Source organism: Ciconia boyciana, chromosome 3 (assembly GCF_034638445.1).
Source record: "Ciconia boyciana chromosome 3, ASM3463844v1, whole genome shotgun sequence".
Lineage (NCBI taxonomy): Eukaryota > Metazoa > Chordata > Aves > Ciconiiformes > Ciconiidae > Ciconia > Ciconia boyciana.
Window position 1 is genome coordinate 80,877,255 of NC_132936.1, and position 17,005 is coordinate 80,894,259.

A 17,005-nucleotide genomic window follows, 5' to 3' on the forward strand; every position below is an offset into this window, starting at 1 on the left:
TCAAAATAATCTTAATAATAATAGTAACAGTAACAGTTAGTAATAGTAACAGTAATAGTAATAGCAACCCACTCTACTTCTCCTTAGGATTTCCCCTGTGTCCGTCCTTCGGGTCCCATGACTGGAACAGCATCCCTGCTACTTGTAACAGCAGTGCGTTGGTCCCGTTCTACCATTCTCTTACTTGGGATTAGGCAGCGGACCATGACTTAGATGACTGCTTGCTTGTGTGGCCATGCATCACTACGAGGCCAGATACACAATTTCATAGACGTGCATTTTATGAATATCATATATATAATACAAATCAGTTCAGTTTTTCTAATTTATTTAATGAATGCAAAATTACTCCTAGAAGCCAAGCACTGGCCTCTTATCATTCTGCTACAGGCTGCACTGTCTTTTAAATGGCAACCTGATAATTGCAATTACAGCAAAATGAGATTTAACACCTCTCTCTCTCACATTTTCAAATGTAATTTATCTTCACATTTAACACATTAAATATAATCCTGTGGATGATTTAATTTCTATGCAATGTTTATATGTAGAAATTTATAAATTGTGCCATCTTTTATAGTTCTGTCACCTTTTCTCATGTATGTTTTCTTTCCCTAGTTAAACAGATATTCTGTACAGAAAAAAATTTTCATTCCCACATGGTGGAAATATCACAGGTAGCCTTCGTATGAAATGTTAGGATTACAGACCATGGGCTTTTTTTGTTTCTTTGTTTTATATTTTGCAGAAGTGGAAAAGGTTAAGAGAGCCTTTTCCGAAGATACAGAATATTGACATTATTCCTCAAAACTCTCATTTTTCATTACAATGTTGCCCTTCACATATCTATTGGGTGACCAAAAGACTGTTAAATAGCTAATGATATATTTCTTTCATATGATATGAAAAATTGTCAATAATTTGTTTTCTGGTAAATCAAATAAATCTATGAATAAGTTTTTATGAAACTGTTCATAAACCAATTTAACAATGCTGACTAAAGCAAAAAAGACCTATAAAAACACAGAACAAACTCATTTAAAAAAAAGGACCTTTGAACGTTTTGGGAAAAAAATGACATTTTGAGCATTTGAGCAAAAGTAGATTTTTGATTTTGCACCAAATTTAATTTAAAAAAAAAATTAAAAAGAACAGTGTTTGCATTGTCAAAGTACATCAAATTAATACACATGGACAGGGTTAAGGCTGCCCCAGGTAAAGACATTTGATAATTACAAGATGAATGAAGCTGAGAGTGGCAAATTGTGATTGCATTGCAGATGGCATTTTCGATTGCATACTGTTTAATTCTTCTCTTGGAGTAATGTATACATTAGACTGCAAAATGGTATTAAGATTTTTCTTCCCCTGAAAAAAATCTGTTTTATTGGAACATCTTTTTCATGAAGTTCAATCAACATCATTGAAAATCCCAAAGGACTGTTTTCAAAATCAGAAAATTTGTTTCTGATTTTTTTATTTTGCTATTAATTCAGAATCTGGTGTATTTTTCCAGCCAATATTTTTTCTTTACTATTTAAGAAGACATGTCAGCAGTAGTGGTATTGCATGATACTGACATACTGTAACAAGACATAGCTGTTAAAATCTTTCATTTTGATTTTACAGAATTACTGCTTCATGCTTATTGAAACAGGTTTTCTTTTTCTACTACAGAACATTCCCTGCTTGAATTATGTTTAAGCCATTTGCACTTTAACACAGGTGATATATGAGTGGAAATGACCTTCAAAAGAGCAAAACCTCCCACAGAGTGGGAAAGACTCCAGCTTTCATCAACTGTACAGCCAAACATTGGTGAGATACACTCTGTTAACTCCAAATTAATTCAAAATTTGATGTAGGATATATAAAATTACTGCTCATAATTCTGTAGTCAGGGCTGAGTGTCATATTTATACACTTTATATTCACAGTCTTGAAACTCATTAAAATCTGCAAAGAAAACACTGGGGACAGGAAAACATATTATAACTATCACTTAAGTAAATACAGACTGCTTTAGCTAATACATACATTTTACAGTGTTAGGATGGTCTTGTGGCTGAGGTAAGGAGAGGTGGTCTGGAGATGTTCTGTTCTCCCCCGAGTCCTGCTGTAGACATGCAGCCCTGCAGATCATGCTAATACGGGTACCAACATTTTGTAATAGCAGATTTCTGCACACACTGAAGTCCCGAAGCCCCATACAATGATCAAAGCACATATGGAGGTAGTAGGGCCACTGAAGTTGAGATAAGGGCATGAACCCTCAGATGGCTGCTGCTGGGCAGGCAGAAGGGTCCCTGGATTGCCCCTCTGCAGTAGCAGGGCAAGAAAGCAACAGTGCCTGAAGGAAGGATGCCCAAGAGTGCAGTGTACAGTAATCAAAATATCTCACTTCAGTTAAGAATTTTTTTTGGTTTTTAAATTTTATTATTATAGTCAGAGGTCTCCACAGGGAAGTACTCCTAGAGCACACAGGGGTACCAGTGACCTGCCCTTAGCCCATGCATGGACACATCTGCAGGAGCTGTTCTTTCCATTACGGTTAACAAAATCATGATTACTGATACTGGCTGCTAGTAGTGACTCTGTCCTCACATGTGGTGAAAGCCATACTGTACCTGAGCTAAACACAAATGAAACAGAAATCCAGTCCCCAGAGACATTTAGTTTATAACATGGTACAAGAAGTAGATTAGGGATATAAATAAATGTTAGCATGAGATAACTGGGGAATGAGTTGGCTTTATGGAGTAAGCTCTAATGATAGCTATTCATGATCCAGAAGGCAAATATAGATATTTGCTTTATATAGAAGTGCTGCATACAGAAGATAAATAGATAGATTATAAATATACATATTAATTATTTTCTTCATATGTAAGTTAAAGACTATAGAAAGGAACACAAACGTATTTTCTATTTCTGTCCAATTTCCTAATCCCACAAGGTTTTACTATAATTTGCAGTCCTCTAATATTTTAGTGTTTGCTCAGAAACTTTCAACAAGCAGATTTTTACTTTCAAGGTATACAAACTACAGGGGGAAGGAGACAGGTGTTTAAAAGAATTCAGTGTTGAAACTCTTCAAACTAGAAAGTGTCTCTGATGAGAAAGCAACTTTTGTTTGCTTTATGGCTTTATCCTGAAAGAGATCAGAAAGCTGTTGAAGATTGTAAAGTATGTATACATAAGGTTATTCCATTTGATTTAGCATTTGACAGGGTGTATAGACATTTAAAATCCCTCTACATACTTTGAACTTCTAAATGAAAGGCAAAAAGTCTTTTCTCTTTGAGATGTAGTTGCTCAGCTTACATTAAAGAGTTCAACAGATTCAGTAATGCAGAATAATACTTTGGCTTTTTTTAATCACAATATGCCCAGTCACTAGTCTCAACCTGAAAAAAACCAAATAGCTCACAGTAAAACGTAAGTTTATGATCATCAGAAAATGGATCATATAAGGAACTTCATGCCTGCGTTTTTTAGACTCTGACACGCCAAATCAAATGAAATATTTAAGCTCTGTCAAAAGGTGATACATCAAGCCCGTATCGCATATGTAATATCAGTATTTTAAGGTACAAGTTGACAGAGTTCTTGTATATGTTAGCACCTCCATAACAAAAATCCCTGATCTGAATGCTCTAGCCAGTTGAAGATTCAAGTCTGGATCACAACTGCATGACTTGGAATCATGAAGTCATTTTGCCCTGTTTCTCTGAGAAAATTTGTTTTGATTTAGTAGCTCAGTTATCTGTTTGGAAGAAACAACTTGTTCATAGCCCACTTTTTCTTTTCAAAAGATATTGAATAGTTTGTCACACAATCTGTATTTTGGCCAGGTCACAGTGTATGCCTAGTAGGGTTTCTCTTTCAGTTATCACTTTAAAAGAATTATTCAATCAGGGGTCACTGGCATAGACGATCAAATGTACTCCTTTGTCATTGCTGTAAATCCATATTTTCATGCCTTGGTAGTTAGCCTCAATTTGTCCCATGAGCTTCTACTGAGACTCTCTTCAGACAGGAAGATTTTCCTCACTAACATCTGTCAGTAACACACAGGATTTGTCTGTGTCTTGTTGAGATGGGAAACTGCATCCTTGAATTTTTTTCTGAGATATCTAAGATTTTTTCCTATGCCTCTTATAGTATGTCCTTCTGTCAGGGTGTCATTTACATTAATGCATCTAAAATTTTGATGGCTAATGAAGCACAGCCTAGAAAATCACTGATAATTTTATCCCATGCATGATGAAAACTCAGACTAACACCTTACGATTGGCAAGCAGACTTATCAAAACTCATGCTCTGCAGAAACATCCCACATTAGCCTCAGCTCTATCACATTAGACACTGTAACCCCTTAGCCATAGGCTCTTTTGTGCTCTGGGATTAGAGGCAGGACTATGGATCGAGCTGTGATACACCAGTTTGGGTTTACGTGGCATACAGGGTCACAGCAAGGAAAAGAGTATGTCATATCATGCGGCTGCTGGGAGTAGAGTACAAATGTGTCATTTAACAAAGTCAGAGGCTCGATGGAGGTTTGTAGAAACTATACATCTGCAGTTGCATGCTGAAGGCTTTCCATACTGAACATGCAGGCATTACACATCAGTGTGTGCACAAATGCACATCTAATTACATACCCCAGGCAGTGGAGTCCTGCAGCTTTGTCCAGGAAACACTGAGAGGTCAGTTTAAAAGAACAATAAAAATTACTATTAAACCACAGAGCTTTCTTACACCTGAAGAGCACAAGAACTGTCTCAGGACTGACTATGTCAGCTGATGAATTCATCTACCTTTCTTTACTCATCCTTCTGCCTTGAAAACCACCACCCAAACTCAAGTGATATTGTCATATCAGTATCCCCTAAACTGTTGTAGCCAACAGGAGATGATCTAAACTGAAAGTTGTGCTGATTTTTTTGGACTTAGGCATGTCAGAGAGCACTCATGCAAACAGCTTGCTAGGCAGATCACAGGAAACAGAAATCCACAGCAGGGGTAAGTGAGCAGCTGCTGGGGGAGCCTAGGGCAGTAGCCTGCTCAACCGGCACAGATGAAGCTGGGAAAGGCCACAGCTCCATAGGGTGAGGCTACTGCCTCTGCAGTGCCTTGTACGATCAATTGAAATGCAACCCTGTACATGGGACGCTTGAAACATGAACACTCGGTTTGAATCAGAAAGTGAAGCTGCCCAGCATAAGTTTGCAATGCATTTCTTTTCAGTAAAGAGGAAGAATGAATGGACAAAAAAACCAAACATGGGGACGCTGTGAGGCCTGCTGTGTTGTGAAGAAAACAACACTGATCACAGCCTGCGTCACCTTCTGAGAAGGAGACAGCACGCCAAAATAGACAAGAAGTACATGGCAGAAATGAGAGGAAAATGTCCATGAGGAATAGCAATCAGATGGCTTTCTCTTTGACAGGTTAGCAACTCAGTTGAAGCATGGGTGGGTGGGCAGGCATGCAGGCATGCAGTCACATGCACATAAATCTGTAAGCCACAAAATAGCAGCAAGGGCTCAGGAGCTGTCAGTGTCCTAATAGAAACATTTTAAAATATGGCCTGTGAAATGGTTATGTTCCTCCAGAGGATCAATGTGCTCTGCAGTAAACAGCTTGGTGCTATGCAGACACTGCGGTGAAGGACACTTGACTCATCATTAAATTGAGAAAATGCCTTCCCTTTGTAGTCTCTCTGCCTCTTCCCATACTCCCAGATCTTCTCCCAAGCAGGATAAAATTAACTGCAGTTGGGTCTGACAGGCTTTTCTTGTCCCTGTAGGCATGCATGCAGGTGAGAGCTCTCCTAAACAAGCAGCAAGCTCCTCTGTATCTCTGACCTTTGCTGTGTGCGATTAGAGACAAATCAAATAGCATCCTCTTCTCCTCTCTTTTCTCTTAGTATCAGGCTTCCAGCCTAAATGTCTCAGTTCTAGATCTGTCTTGAAGAGTAAGGGTCAGCCCAAATCACTCATTGATTCATTCCTTGAATTCTTTTGGGTTTTTTGATATTACTTACAAAGGGTACTTGCACAGACAGCTATTGATTTTGCTGGCACTTGGCCATTAGGAACATCCTTGATTTTTCACATCAGCCACCAATCAGATATCAGTTCGACTTATCACTCTCCAACCATCCAAGGAAAGTATAAATTGGCACCTTTATGAAATCTCTTCAGGTCACATCTTGACCGCATCTTGTTCTACTGCATACATCACAGTTTTGACATTGTCATGCTCACTGCTTTGCTTTTCTGTGTAGTGGCAGTCTATTCCTCCAGGGAGTTCAGAAGGAAAAAAAACAAACAGGAAGCAGGGTTGCAAGAAATGGTTTGACGGGAGTTTAGAAGGCAGACATCCAAAATACAACAGACGAAGATGTGAACTCCAGAAGTTTAAATGTGACAAAGGTTTAGCAATAACAACATCCAGCCTACACTCTTCATGTTATGTTTTGTTTATCATCTGCAAGATAAAAAACAGGTGGAAATAATAGGTTGCAGAAAAATGGGTGTTGTGTGGCTTCGTAGTCCTGACCAACCCTGCATGGCATCTGTCCCACTGCCTGATCAGTCCTGTTCAGCCATGACCCGTTCTGGTGGACACAAACTCTTAGCTGTGCTCCATGTGTCATGGTGTCATCATGTAGTTCTGATTTATTTGCGTACCTCCCAGAAGATGTATTCTGAAGACTGAAAAAGAAGAAGTAAAGAAGTAAGTAAAGAAATAAAGAAGTTTGGTGGTAGTTCTGTTAGTTTTGTTATGACTAAGATTTCTGAAAACTGGATGCAGATTTGAGCAGTAGTGCTGACTTCTTCTCTGCCTGAATTATGAATGAAAAAAGTAAGGATTATTGTTAGTATCCTTCATTCTTTCTCTTCCTGTTTTTTCTTCCTCAAATTCATTGAGGCAGGGACTTCTCTTCTACTGTGTCTGTAGAATGGCTGGCCCAGGTTGGGCCCATGGTTGCACTAGGAATGTAAATAACTTCACCTGTAGAGCTATACACAGGAGAGGGTATCTGCCTTAATTTTACTCTCTGTCTTTAAGTAATAAAAATAACTGTCATTATTTCATTCCCACTCTTCTAGGAGGAGACGGATTGGTACATTTTGTCACTCCCTGACAGGTTCCAGGAATTTGATGTACCTCTTTTAATAGGAGGTGTAATAAATGCTTTTGTGGGTATTGACAACCATTTTACAGCCTTTCACCTGTGACTAATTTGGTGCTGATTCAAGTTGCTTGAAAGTGAAGCTTCATCACTTTTCACTTCTGTTAAGGAAAACTTAGAGAGCTATGCCAAGAAATACCAAGGAGTAAAATTCTTCCATGGCTACAGCTGTTTGAGTCTGCCCATTGTAAGAGCCTTACTTCTAAAAGATGGGTTTGGGAGAAAATAAATTTTTTTGTTGTCTATAAAAGACCTTCTTTAATCAATAACAAGTAATACTATTTAAAATATCTAGATTTTCCTTTGATTCTTGTGCACTGAACACACTGTGAATAAATGGCAATTATGTGACCAAGAAAAAGCACAATACAATGTGCAATATCATAATTAAGTGTAACAGAATATTCATCGTCCACAGATATGTTTGCAGATGACACCAAGTTGTGCGGGAGTGTTGATCTGCTTGAGGGGAGGAAGGCTCTACAGAGGGATCTGGAACAGGCTGGATCGATGGGCTGGCACCAATTGTATGAGGTTCAACAAGGCCAAGTGCCAGGTCCTGCACTTGGGTCACAACAACCCCATGCAACGCTACAGGCTTGGGGAAGAGTGGCTGGAAAGCTGCCTGACAGAAAAGGACCTGGGGGTGTTGGTCAATAGTCAGCTGAATATCAGCCAGCAGTGTGCCCAGGTGGCCAAGAAGGCCAATAGCTTCCTGGCTTGTATCAGAAATAGCATGGCCAGCAGGACTAGGGAAGTGATTGTCCCCCTGTACTCGGCACTGGTGAGGCCGCACCTCAAATACTGTGTTCAGTTTTGGGCCCCTCACTACAAGAGAGACATTGAGGTGCTGGAGCGTGTCCAGAGAAGGGCAACGAAGCTGGTGAAGGGTCTAGAGCAGAAGTCTGATGAGGAGCAGCTGAGGGAACTGGGATTGTTTAGCCTGGAGAAAAGGAGGCTGAGGGGAGACCTTATTGCTCTCTACAACTACCTGAAAGGAGGTTGTGGCGAGGTGGGGGTCAGTTTCTTCTCCCAAGTAACAAGCCACAGGACAAGACGAAATGGCCTCAAGTTGCACCAGGGGAGGTTTAGATTGAATATTAGGAAAAATTTCTTCACCAAAAGGGTTGTCAAGCATTGGAAGAGGCTGCCCAGGAAAGTGGTTGCATCACCATCTCTGGAGGTATTTAAAAGACGTGTAGATGTGGTGCTTAGGGACATGGTCTAGTGGTGGACTTGGCAGTGCTAGGTTAACGGTTGGACTTGATGATCTTGAAGGTCTTTTCCAACCTAAATGATTCTATGACTCTATGATTCTATGACATTGATTCTCAGGGGTTTTTTTCTCTTTTTTTTTCTTTCTTTTTTTTTTCAAAAGTAAGGCCTCCAAGACAAACTTAAAACAAAAACTTAAAAAAAAAAAGGAAAAACCACCAAATTTTTGTTTTATTGTTGGGAGTCAGGCAGCCATGTACCTCAGACAATCTGGGCCAGAGTTATTCTTGAGGTCAATTAGTAAAATGCCTGAAGAGTTCAAAAGGTGATGTGCAGGGGATAAGGCAATATTTTAACATTCAGGATGGATTATCTAGTAAAAATTGAGAGTCCCAAAGGGTTTCCATATATCACCGCAGGAATTCTGCCTGTGGTAAAGTAGAGCTGTTAATCATTAAATCTGTTTCTCTTAAAGATTATTTTTCTCTTAATAATACTTTCCTGTTTATTTCTTGGACTTGATAGCGCTTCTTTCAACCAACCTGCTTTCCACAGGAATGTCATTAATTTTTTGCAGAGCCAAAAAAGTTTATTTTTAAGTCTGGCCAGTAGGGACTGGAGTGACAGAAAGCAGGAAAGAAGTGACAGCTGAAATAAAATGCCAGCTTGAAATTGTCACTGATCCTTGTGTTCTAAGGATCGTGCTGTGCGAAGCTGGGCTGCTTTTCAAGTGTTTGTTCAACCTCAGATAGTGAGGGACTGTTCCTGGCTCAGTCCTACAGCAGGGTAAATTTGGGGCTCTTTTGGACTCGGTCAATTTAGGCATTACAGCATCCCAACTAGTCTATGGTCTCTCCAGTACTTGCAGGTGAGATCTTTTGCCAAGCAGAAATCCAGTAGTAAAAGAAAGAGGCAAGTCAGCTCCTGCAGTGGTAGGTTGGTCTTATTTGGGTTACAGGTACAAGAAACTAATTTTCAGACTCAAAAAGCCTAGGGCTCAGCATCTTACAAATTCAGGTCAGCCACTCCCCAGGGAGGGGAGCCACTCCTCAGATACCTTCCCAGCCTCAGGGCCTCTCTCCTTCTCTTTCTGACACTTCCAGCTCCTCAACATGAGTGAGGCAGGAGGATTTCGAGACCCAAGGCAGAGGGATGCTCCTGGTATAAGCACCCCATTTCTTGCCTGAACCTCGCTAACAATGAAGTGCCTGAGGTTAACCCTTTCTTCTGCCCTGAGACTGCCCACCTGAACAAGCATAGGGAAGCAATCACAGCAAAGAAAGCATTCATCACAGATAGACTTTTTTGTTAATTTGAGTTCAAATGGGCTAGAACCAGCACCAGCAGATTCATTGCTTTTCCTCTCTGTGTTCTCCTTTTAAAATAAAATGAGATATACTATGGCCTGAGACAAACTGTACTTTGACTTCAATATCAAAGTACTCTTAGATCTTTTTGCTTGCACAACATGTTTACTGGAAGGCTAGCAATGGATCAGCTAAGGGTTTAACCTGCTGGAACATACCTGCTGAAGGACTGCGGCCCTTGAGAAAAATATGGCTTGGGCGTGTAGGGTCTGCAGGTTGAAGTCTGTGAGTTCAGGTTGTTTTTATCTTGGATCTACTGTACTGGGATTAGAACTGACTGAAATGTTGAAAGTTGATCCTGTCTCAATTACATTTTATCTCAGGTTCTGAAAGTTTTATTTGTTCTCTCACCTTTTTAACTTACCTTGTTAAATACCAAGAATAACAGAAAGAACTGAGCTATGCTTGTTTTCAGTTCTGAGTTTTTTTCTCCTTTCATTCTAATTCTTTGAAACATCTCCAGTTTATGGACAATAAAAAAATACTGAAAGAAAAGATGAGAACTCCATGTTTTGATGCAGTGTAAATTTAAGAGAACTGGAAGTGCTGAATCAGTAGAATTTGAAGGAGATAAAGAAAAAGAGAGTAAAAATATATAAACAATATGTATTCTTAATACACTTAATGGAAAAAAAAGGCAAAAGAGCTAAATATAATCTTTTAAAGCTGATTTTATCCTCCTAAAACTACTGTATTTGGAAAGATAGAATCAATGTCTTCTTTTTTTCTATTAACTCTAATTAACACAGCCCCTGGCAAAAGGAAAAGTTTCACCATTTGGTACCACTTGCCACACTGCACCACAGGGATATCACGCTTCTTTTCTCTTTGCCTCTTCCCACAGATAACCTATTTTTTTTCTGAAAAAAAAAACAATGACCGGCTGTCATTATGTTGATTTTGTCATGAAGGAAGTAAGGGAACACCAATATTTCTGGCTAAATTTTTGGGGCTTCATGACTGGGATTTCAAGAAGGCACTGCTTCCTGCTGGATCATACATATTTAACATTTACATGGCATTGTTTTCTATATGTTCTGTTTGGTGTATATTACCTGCCCCATTGACACTGGCCTTTTTGGCAGAGCCATCTCTTTCTGGATATGAAAGCATGTACGTCACACTATGTCAGGTCCCAGAATTACTGTTAAGTCTTCTTTAAACAAAATACCACATCCAGTTCATCCTTTACCTAAAATAGATGGCCTTTGCCATATTTTGCACTGGATATTTGCTGATGCAATAGAACAAAACACCCCTCTTTTGTGTTAAAAAAACATAACTGACATTTATGCAGCACAGGAAGCCTTCCCAGCATCCACTAGGACAGGCCTTACATATGAGGCTACCAGCAGCTTCAGCTTGTATGAAAGGCACAGGTTTGCTGACACACCTGTAAAGGTTTCAGAGGAGCTCAGTTTCAAACAAAACTCCTTTATATGTATCAGTGAATTCAGAATACAACAGAGAAGTTTTCCAGCAGTAATATTCAAATAGCTCATAAAACCTGGAATTTTCTTTAAGTTGCAGTATTAAAATTCTTGCAAAATAATTGAGCGAACTCAAGTTACAAGGATACCTGCAACTTCAGAGAATGAAAACTTGGTCCTCTGACGTCAGTTTGAGGTGGATGATCACAGTGGATGGTGCCTGTCAGAAGCCGCAAGCACTCTGGAAAGGATCTGCTACTTTTTTGGTTTGGTTGTTTTTTGGGTTTGGTTGTTTGGTTTTTTTTTAAGTGGTACAAGAGTGTTGTAAAATCACAGGGAAAAGTAGATTCTTTAGTGTTGAATAATTAAGAAGAGAGAGCAAAATGGCAGAATATTTTATAAAATGTCAGTCTTTTTCTTTCTAGGCTACATATGCCTCGCCTAAGGCAAAATTCATATAAAAATTAGGCTACAGTAAGATTTATTGGCTACCTGCACAGTTTAAATTTAATTTTCTCTCATCACATTCACATGACGTATAACAGTTATGCATGTATGATTAGTCTTAATTACAAAGCATCTGCTCAAATTCTAGTATCATTTACTTCAAAATATGCTGCTTTTCCCAGTGCTCTGGAAATTGGTTAGAGAGTCTTGATTGAACACATCAGAGTATCTGCACAACCTACCTATCTAAGCAGAAAACCTAAAGTTCTCCCTTTGTGCAATAATCATAGCATGTTACAAGAGAAGGTCTTAATTTAGGGGGGGGTGTTCATGAGGTGAAGGTGCTTGATGCTTGAAGAGATACATCAGTTTTCATTATTGGTGCTGTATTACTGGATGCTAGCCAGCATGCTTCACACTGACCGAACTCACCTGTAAAGACTTTCTCTGCTCAGAGCAACTAAGATGGACATAAGAGTGGTTATGTTTGCTGATTTGGTTAAACAGAAATATCTGTATTACTTTTTTTAAGTAACCTTCTTTTATGTATGCTCATGAATTTAGGAATACCAAGCTCCACTAAACAGTGAGAATTTACAGGTATGGTCACATATACATCACATAACTCTGGGATTTGCCTTGGTTCATACAGGAGTTGGGTCTAAATCTCAGATTTGCTACTGAGTCCCTTGACTCTCGGTCAAGAAAATATTAAATCTGTGGCAGTGCAGAGGCAAAGAAAAAAAAGGATATAGTACTCAGGACTAGTTGTGGAGTTCCTGTAGTCCACCTGTAAAATTCAAAATGTACCTCAACTCTTAAATAATGTTTTTGAGCTTCAGATAAGGACTCTGGTGAGCCTGGCCCCTCAAGACTAAGCAGTTTTCAGTAGGAGCTAACATTGAAGTAGCAGGGAGCAGTAGACAAAGGCAGAAGGTGGATGAATATTCATAAGTCTAACACAGCAGAAAGAGGGAAATGGATGTCAGGGAGTCAATCATCAGTTTGGGTCATATTGACTGATGCTTATTTAGGTATAACTAGAAAGGAGGTCACAAGAAGCCTAATTCTGACTTCAGTGGAAGAGAGGATGGTGTCTAGAGGAAGCTCAGAACAACCAGCAGGCAAGGAGGTCTTCAGTAAAAACACTTTGAGGAATAATCTGGATCTTAGGAAGACCGACAGGAAACATTAACATTTACTGTACTTTTACATGTGAAAGTACTATGGCTACATAACTGAATAGTGAAAAGTCTGAAAATGTTTATGATCAATGTGTGCGCAAAGACCTAACATAGCTTAGTCTGCAATTTTGCACAAGCCACTGAAGTAGTAATTTATTAGAGGAAAATTGATAAAAAAAGCTAAATCTTCTAGGCTAAATTCTCCTCAGTTACATAGGCATACTGTCAGTGCCTCAAAAAATCTGAAGAAAAAGTCAGCCTAACTTTTGGAAAGGGAATCATGAAACAAAATTTTCACAGAATCCTTACATCAGAGCCCAAGAGGATTTTCTTTAGATGGGCATAACTCATAGTTGCTGAAATAAGTTTATCTCCTTATCTGACAATCTCCAGCAAATTAACCATGCCGGACAACAGCGAAGCTCTCAGTGAGGCTGCTGCTGACATCAGAGAGTTGGAATGTGTCTGCAGCACATCCACTGCGAAGAGTTACCAGTCATTCCCTGAAAGCAGACGAGGTGTGAGAAACTACCGCACTTCTAATGAAGCCACTTCTATCTTTGTTAAATATACTGTTTATGTTAAAGATGTTTTATGATCATTTAAAGTCAAACCAGAGTGTGAATTCACCTGACATGAGAAAGCACAGCTGGGACAAAAACTTCCTTCTCAGCATTTTTTTCTCCTTAATACCTTCACTCTGGGAATTTTAAATACATTCGCTTATTTGTGTTAGCCCAACTTCCTCTTCTAAAGTTTGTTTTAAAACCTTGAGTCATTAACTTTGTCTTAAATAAATACTGAAGAGTGAATAGATAGCTCGGGACATCAAGCCCCAAACACCTCTCTAGCTCTGAAGGGGTGAGTAAGAGTCATACCTAGCTCCACTTCACACTCCTGTGACACCACTTATCAACAGCAAAACATTGGGACAAATTTCAATCAGACTTCACAACATCCCTTTTCCACTGAAGAGTTTAATGTACATTCTGCAGAAGGGAGAATTGCAGCAAAGCCCAGCTGGGTCAGCACTTACACAGCAGGACAGCACAGGACAGAGACTTAGATAGTGGTCTTCTAGCAAAACCTGTGAGCCAACCCATAGATTGAGGATTGCTAAAATCATCCTTCTTGAGAGGCAGTGGCTCCTGAATGCATTCAAGGCTTCACAAGTGCCCAGTGAGGGGGTGGGGACTGTGTTCCACCATGCCACCTGTGGCATCACAGGTTCTCCATGGTCCTCCTGTATCGGCATGCTCTAACTCCTCTTCCTCCCTTCTCAAATACTAGCTAGAGCTCTGGATATTCCAACACAAAATTCTTAAGCTGCAGTTGTTCTTGGGTTTCATGCTGATCTGTACTTATACTCACCTTTTCCAGAAATGAAAGTAGCAAAGTTATCCACACAAATACATTTATGTAAGCCCTGATCTGAAGCTCACTTTGGTGATCCTGCAAATATATTATAGCACAGCACTACCATTTCATGGAAGGTTATATTTAATAGCTGAGATACAGTAGCTTCTTAAATAGCCTCTCAGGCCAAGATGTAATTTTATCTGAGACTTTATTCTTCATTCTTTTCACTGCAAAGTGAACTAAGTCAGTTTAAATGACTAGGAGGTCAAGCAGACCTCTTTCATTTGCTCTCAGAAATGTACAAATGCTGGTAAATATGGCTGAGAAGAGCCCCTTAACTGATAGTCTGAATGCTCCTGTTATGCATCCAAGAAAATTGTCATCTTTAATGGTTTTTTTTCTAAGCATTGCAAAGAGCATATACAGCCAAGGTACTCTGTGAAGCTCCCAGCTCTTTAGGATACTTATAGGTACAGCTGCAAGCTCTTAAATAGCTTAGCTAAAACTGTAGGAAAGGAATAGCCTCTCTAATGACCTTTCAGTTATAAATCTCTGAACTAAAGAGTGATTCTGCTCTTTCTACATCCATGTGGTCTGACTATCAGGATTTCTTTCAAGAGATCCTTAACCCACAGTCCACTAGAAAGGTACCCTTTCTCTGGACATTTTCCGCATGAATACTTGGGCAGCTGCAGGCTCTGGGCTGCAGGGATAGGACCATGCAGAACTACATGTGAGGTAGGTAATTATGTGGATGGTGTTAGAAGATAATTTGTTCTGGAAGAGATATGCAATGTCTGCTGCAAAACCTGGAAGGTCAGCTGCAGATGTCTCAAAAACTGTTCCTTAATATCTGAATTGAGCCATGGAGCCAGTGTGACTTCAGGAGACTAGGAGAGAATTCATGGCCTTATTGACACTGGAGTTTACTTTGCTTTTTCCCCATTTAGAACTTTCTGAAGATTGCATAAAATATTTTAATATAGAAAACCAAAGCTATGCAAAATGTTTACAATGAAACCAAAACCATATTACAAATTTGGAATCCAGCATGGGGTTGGTCAACACTCACATGCCTTTTGTGAAAAACTGCTTTGAGAGAAGTCAGGCCAATGTATGGTTTTGAGCTGGAATTATGGGAAGCAGAATGCTTGGCTGAGTTTCACATTGCATGCTCCGAGTTCATTTCAACCTCAGAATTATGCAAAATTGGGAGGATGAAAATTCATATGGATCAATACTGGGAAATGCACTGAAAAGCTGTTTCCATGATTCCTTAGAGCTTCAGGGCTAGCATTTGGTGTTGTTTAGTGCACGGAAGCTGTTTGTGATTTTCATGACTAAGGTCTTCAAGAAAAGTCTACTTTGATGAATTACTGCAGATCAGTTTAAGATAGCTTCTCTATGTTTATTTTCTTCCTACCAACATACTACAGAAAGAGAAGGCTTAGCATAAACATTGGCCTAAGTATGTATAGCTGATTTATAGGAAATCTAAGATGTAGATATATATTTCTGGAGTTGAGATGCAAACTGTATTTTGAAGTACCTTTTGGAAAGCCCCAGAAATATAAAGTAAAAATGAACCCCCTGGTATACGGTCATGTTCATGGCCAGTCATGAAGAAAACAAAAAGGTTTAGATGTGTCCAAGGGGAGGTGGGGGTGAGAAAAGGCTGGATAATTCTATGCAACTTCATATGGCCAGTGTAGCCATATGGCCTCTTCATATGGCCAGTGTAGAGTTTGTGAGGGGGAAGAGCAAGTGTAATACAGAAAACTGATATTCTGTGAAGAAATGGAAAAGACCTGGAATATTTGGGACCTGGACAGAAAAAGATGTGGCATTAAGTTTTTCAAAGGCATAGAGTGTGTAGGAGGAATACAAAAAACAACCCATAAAAATAAATGAACCTGAAAGGGTTATGTATTTTGTATGTAAAAAACGTAGTTCTGTGTCACCTCAAAAACTCCCCTTTAGCACTAACCATGTAAGTTTTTAAATTCCATCTATAGTTCGCCTCAGTACTGCAGGAATCCAGTGAAATTTCCAGCCCTTAAAATGCCAAAGGCTCCATTAAATAAAAACTCATTAGCAGAACCATACATTGCTCACTGGAGAACTCTTTCTGGGAGGAAGAATAATAGATATGGCACTAGTGTGTAAACAGCTCCCTCAGCCTTTTTACTTACTTGGAGGTCCACCTGCTAGGGGGCATGAGGGGGTAAAAAGAAAAGACCATTTCTCAGCAGGAAAGAATATGAGTTGTTTATCCCTTGAAGATGGCCAAGCAGGAGGAAGACAGGAAGCCCAAGTCCTACCAGGGCCTTCAAGTTCACAGCAAAGTTGGAACAGTTTCTGTTGTCAGCAAGTCCCAGCTGCCCAAAGCAGAAGTATAAAAAAGGCACAGTAGGTAGAGGTAACATAATGCAAATCATGAGGAATTTACCTTAATGCAAATAGTTAAAGAGCTGCTTGGGCACTGGGAAGAAAAAAAAAAAAAAGACGTTTATCTCTTTTGGAATTACTTGCCAGCCTGAGTAATTGTATCACTGAGCGTTCCTGTTTACCCATTTAACCTGATTTTGAATCGTAGTCTTTTGCTTTTAGCTTCCACCTGCAAATAGTTGGGAAGTCTGATCATATACTTAGTGAGAGAAAATAATTTCCCTTTCATAAACTTTGTATTTCCTGCCTCCTAATCACGGTGAATGTCCCCTCATTGTTTTGGAAGATGAGACATAAACCCTATACATATTTTGCTTATATAAGTACTTATTATCATCTTCCCCATTGTCC